Here is a 6005-nt window from a genome sequence, read left to right as displayed (position 1 = left end):
TTCCATAAATTCTTTTTTTAATTTTTTCAAAAGGATTCGAATTAGCTAGTTTTTCTCTTCTTTTTTTCGGTTGAATTTTGAATTTTAAAGAGTCGAAATTGAAGATAAACTATGTTTCAAAATTTAATTGTCATTTTTTTCGTGTTTTATCCTCTTTTAAACCGTTCAATTAAGTGTAAATATCATTAATTATTAATAATAACAGAGTTGAAGGTAAATTGAGTAAATTGGCTATTTCTGGCAATTTATTTAAGTGTTTATCAAACTGGTAGCTAGGGATGATACTCAAAACCGGTTTTCCCGGTTGTTCGATAAGAAAAGAACCGAGTCCTCGGACTCGAATCCATTTTTGAGAACTGGTACCCGTTATCGAGACCACTATAGTAAAGAAAAAGAGTTGGTTCTTTATTCGAATCCCTCGGAACGACTCCCGTCCCGACCAGAAATACCCCGTGGGACATCACAAGAAATGACGTCACGTAGCTCAGTCATTAGGCGCAGATACCGAAAGCAGGAAAAACAATGGACCGCGCTCCAAGGTGTAATAAAGTTCAAAACAAAAGGTATAATCCAATGAATAACTTTACTGAGAGATTTGAGCAGAGTACAAACACATGACGAACACTTTTACGACCAACCGGAAACATAGCAACCAGGCTAGCAACGCACCTCCTTTACGGCAGCTGTCGCAACGTTCTTAAAGCAACCGCAGCACATACATATATATATATACACAACATAAATTACATGATCTCCCTTTTTTAACTTTTGTTTTTCTTTCCTTGTAAACAAAACAAAATCACACTGTATATGTGTTGTCTGTCTAATTATAAATAATGCAGACGAGGCGTGTTGGCTGAGTTCTTGACGTTTACTTTCACAGCGTGCTCATAACCTCATTCTTACGTGACGACATGCAACAACACTTTTCGGGGCTACCGCGCATGCTCGTCACTCCCGTTGCATGCTGGGTAGTGTAGTTGTTATATTCCTAGCCTAGCTCATAACATCACATCTTTCCCCCTATAAAGAAATAATGTTAACTCAATAAAGTGTATTTCTTTTTTTAGCTTTAACTTTTCATTTTTTAGCATTGTAACCACATTTGCAAACAACTTTTCTCTTCATATAATTTTCTTTCAATAAAGAAATAAAGTGTAAAAATGTCAAAGCATCATAACAAACAGTTATGTCAAATAGCAGCAGAAGTGCACTTTTTGGAGAGCTGTATTATTTTCAGTTTTGTGCCCAAGGGACTGATTTTATTTAACACTATATTATTATTTATACACCTATAGCAGGCCTGGGCAATTATTTTGACTCGGGGGCCACATTTAGAGAAAAAAATGTGTCTGGGGGCCGGTATATCTATTTTTAGTAACACTAATACAAAACCTCACAATAATCTCTGATTGAATGCTAAAAACGTTATGACAGACCGCCTTAAAAAACGTAATGAAATTTTACATTTTTCTATGAACGATAAAACACCGAATATTGACAAAATATGAATGTCACACCCCCTTTCGATAGACATATTTTACAATCGAGTGAAACGCGACAAAAATGCAACAACCAGTGAAATATGAACGCGAAGGGTACTAAATAAACCCACCTACAATCTGATATATCTGATATATCACTAAGCTTTAGAACTTTGTTGTGAAAATCTCCTTCCGCGTCTGTGGAAACGCTTCCTACCCACACTGCTTGGTGCCTCGTCTGAGCTGCTGTGACGTAGATTACCATAGTAACTAATTAGATGACCATAGTAACTAATTAGATGACCATAGTAACTAATTAAATTACCATAGTAACTGGTATATCATCCAAAAGCGCAGATTCCAACCATTGAAATACTTTGTATAGTTCAAGACTTGCGGTCATTAGAAAACATCACTGCACATCATAATGGCAGCTACGTTTTCCATCTTAAAAATCTTAAAAAAAATATTTGGGAATGTCCGGCGGGCCAGATTGAAAAGCTTAACGGGCCGCATGTGGCCTTAATTTGCCCAGGTCTGACCTATAGTGATCACAGAGACAGGTTGTTTTTGTGTTACTGTATATATTTGAGGGGCAGCACGGTGGAAGAGGGGTTAGTGCGTCTGCCTCACAATACGAAGGTCCTGAGTAGTCGTGAGTTCAATCCCGGCCTCGGGATCTTTCTGTGTGGAGTTTGCATGTTCTCCCCGTGACTGCATGGGTTCCCTCCGGGTACTCCGGCTTCCTCCCACCTCCAAAGACATGCACCTGGGGATAGGTTGATTGGCAACACTAAATTGGCCCTAGTGTGTGAATGTGAGTGTGAATGTTGTCCGTCTATCTGTGTTGGCCCTGCGATGAGGTGGCGACTTGTCCAGGGTGTACCCAGCCTTCCGCCCGATTGTAGCTGAGATGGGCTCCAGCGCCCCCCGCGACCCCGAAGGGAATAAGCGGTAGGAAATGGATGGATGTATATATTTGTTTTTCTGAAAAATCCCACTTAATATACTTTGGGTAACAACAGTCAATATTTATTTATTTTATATTTTTTTAGGGGGGCAACAGTCAATATTTATTTATTTATTAGATTTAATTTTTTTCTTATATAATAAAAGTGAGCTTTTGTTAAACCAAATATTGTGTGTTCTTTTCCATATACAACAACATATCTGGACTCGATAAGAGAATCGATAAGGAATCGGTTCGATAAGAGGATTCGATAATAGACTCGAACTCGATAATTTCTTATCAAACATCATCCCTACTGGTAGCCCTTCGCGTTAATCAGTACCCAAGAAGTAGCTCTTGGTTTCAAAAGGGTTGGTGACCCCTGCTATGGATATATCTAGAAATACAATTTTCAATAAGTGGCAAATAATTTGCAGTGTACAATTGTCCCTAGGGGGGGGGAAAAAAGACATGACTTACTTTCTCTGACCGTGTACCGCCTAAATGTATGTGGCTGCTTCTCAACACCTCCCACTCTCACTTCCTCCCATTATACGTCCGAGCCAACCAGGAGTCTTCTTCGCCGCTGGAATAAAAAAAAATAAAATAAAAAAAATAAATGCGTCTGCGTGTTGAAGGAGGGAGGGAGAGGACGCCGGTAGCGTTAAAGCCATTCTCACCTTCAGTGCGCGGACGGAGCGGACAGTCTCGGCGTCTCTCCGTGTGCTCGCCACGGTGCCAAACAACCGCCCGGAAATCTGACGGAAGCATTTTTAAAAAGAAGGTCAACCTGCATGGACTCCTTCATTTAAGGGACTAAATCCGCTAAACATCGGATGCTTTCCAGTTTCAGTTCCAGTTTGGACGTCAAAGAAGAAGAAGTAAAGACGGAGCGGGAGGAAAAAAAAGAAGGACCGTGCTGTGACCAGCTTGAACTATCTCAAGGGCGCGCTTCTTCGACATCGTGTCGGTTAAAAATGTGTTAAAAAGTACTTTTTTTTGTAACGTCGCACTGACCGCGCCTGGAATATACTCACAAGTTCACATTTCGACCAGAGGATTTTATCGAGACCAATTTTTGGTCAAGTCACGGACCACCGCGCTTCCACAATAAAAGGTAACGGACATCACTTTAAATCAGGGGGGGTCAAACTCATTTGGAGAGAAAAAATCTACTCTCAAGTGGGCCAAGCTGTTAGAATCACGGCATGATAACTTAAAAATAAAGACAACTTCAGATGGTTTTGTTTGTTTAAAAATAGATCAAGCGCAATCTGAATATGCACAAATCATAATGTTTTTTTTAGTTTTTTTTTACACTTAATAGTATTCTATCTTTATTTGTCGTTATTTATACTGTCTAGGGCAGGGGTCACCAACCTTTTTGAAATCAAGAGCTACTTTTTGGGTACTGATTAATGCGAAGGGCTACCAGTTTGATACACACTTAAATAAATTGCCAGAAATAGCCAAATTGCTCAATTTACCTTTAACTATATGTTATTATTACTAATTAATGATATTTACACTTAATTGAACGGTTTAAAAGAAGAGAAAACACGAAAAAAATGACAATTAAATTTTGAAACATAGTTTATCTTCAATTTCGACTCTTTACAATTCAAAATTCAACCGAAAAAAAGAAGAGAAAAACTAGCTAATTCGAATCTTTTTGAAAAAATTAAAAAAATAATTTATGGAACATCATTAGTAATTTTTCCTGATTAAGATTAATTTTAGAATTTTGATGACATGTTTTAAATAGGTTAAAAATCCAATCTACACTTTGTTAGAATATATAACAAATTGGACGAAGCTATATTTCTAACAAAGACAAATCATTATTTCTTCTAGATTTTTCAGAACAAACATTTTAAAAGAAATTCAAAAGACTTTGAAATAAGATTCAAATTTGATTCTACATATTTTCTAGATTTGCCATAATAATTTTTTTGAATTTTAATCATAATAAATTTGAAGAAATATTTCACAAATATTCTTAATCGAAAAAACAGAAGCTAAAATTAAGAATTAAAATAAAATGTATTTATTATTCTTTACAATAAAACTATTTTTTTTACTTGAACATTGATTTAAAAAGGTATATGTGTTTGTATTTTTTCTCTAAAATTGTCTTTCTGAAAGTTATAAGAAGCAAAGTAAAACAATTAATGAATATATTTAAACAAGTGAAGACCAAATCTTTAAAATATTTTCTTGGATTTTCAAATTCTGTTTGAGTTTTGTCTCTCTTAGAATTAAAAATGTCGAGCAAAGCGAGACCAGCTTGCTAGTAAATAAATAAAATTTAAAAAATAGAGGCAGCTCACTGGTAAGTGCTGCTATTTGAGCTATTTTTAAAACAGGCCAGCGGGCTACTCATCTGGTCCTTACGGGCTACTTGGTGCCCGCGGGCACCGCGTTGGTGACCCCTGGTCTAGGGATGTCCGATAATGGCTTTTTGCCGATATCCGATATTCCGATATTGTCCAACTCTTAATTACAGATACCGATATCAACCGATACCGATATATACAGTCGTGGAATTAACACATTATTATTAGAGATGCGTTAAAATGTAATATTGGAAATTATCGGTATCGGTTTTGTTAGTATCGTTTTTTTATTTTATTTTATTTTTTAATGAAATCAACATAAAAAACACAAGATACACTTACAATTAGTGCACCAACCCAAAAAACCTCCCTCCCCCATTTACACTCATTCACACTCATTCACACAAAAGGGTTGTTTCTTTCTGTTAATTATATTCTGGTTCCTACATTATATATTCATATAGATCAATACAGTCTGCAAGGGATACAGTCCGTAAGCACACATGATCGTGCGTGCTGCTGGTCCACTAATACAGTGGTTCTCAACCTTTTTTCAGTGATGTACCCCCTGTGATTTTTTTTTTAATTCAAGTACCTCCTAATCAGAGCAAAGAATTTTTGGTTGAAAAAAAGAGATAAAGAAGTCAAATACAGCACTACGTCATCAGTTTCTGATTTATTAAATTGTATAACAGTGCAAAATATTGCTCATTTGTAGTGGTCTTTCTTGAACTATTTGGAACAAAATATTTTTTATTTATATTTATAAAGGATTTTTGAATTGTTGCTATTTTTAGAATATTTAAAAAAAATCTCACGTACCCCTTGGCATACCTTCAAGTACCCCCAGGGGTACACGTACCCCCATTTGAGAACCACTGCACTAATAGTACTAACCTTTAACAGTTAATTTTACTAATTTTCATTAATTACTAGTTTTTATGTAACTGTTTTTATATTGTATTACTTTCTGTTTTTAATTTATTTATCTTATTTTATTTTATTAATTTTTTTAAAAGTACCTTATCTTCACCATACCTGGTTGTCCAAATTAGGCATAAGAATGTGTTAATTCCACAACTGTATATATCGGTTGATATCGGTATCGGTTGATATCAGTATCGGTAATTAAAGAGTTGGACAATATCGGATATCGTCAAAAAGCCATTATCGGACATCCCTAATTATTATGCCTAATTTGGACAACCAGGTATGGTGAAGATAAGGTCCTTTAAA

At 35.9% G+C, this 6005-nt stretch overlaps 1 protein-coding gene across 1 annotated transcript in view; it reads left to right on the top strand.

Moving 5' to 3' along the window:
• Positions 1 to 2974: 2974 nt before the first annotated feature.
• The window catches only part of LOC133634930 (BMP/retinoic acid-inducible neural-specific protein 3-like), a 261185-nt gene continuing 258154 nt past the window's right edge, over positions 2975 to 6005 (top strand). The window contains exon 1 of the mRNA XM_062027587.1: positions 2975 to 3550. The gene's annotated coding sequence lies outside the window, so the exon portion shown is untranslated. The remainder of the gene's footprint in view (positions 3551 to 6005) is intronic.

This window comes from Entelurus aequoreus, linkage group LG19 (genome assembly GCF_033978785.1).
Source record: "Entelurus aequoreus isolate RoL-2023_Sb linkage group LG19, RoL_Eaeq_v1.1, whole genome shotgun sequence".
Taxonomy (NCBI): Eukaryota; Metazoa; Chordata; class Actinopteri; order Syngnathiformes; family Syngnathidae; genus Entelurus; species Entelurus aequoreus.
Note: the sequence above shows the minus strand (reverse complement) of the source record. Positions and strands in the feature narration are given on the sequence as shown.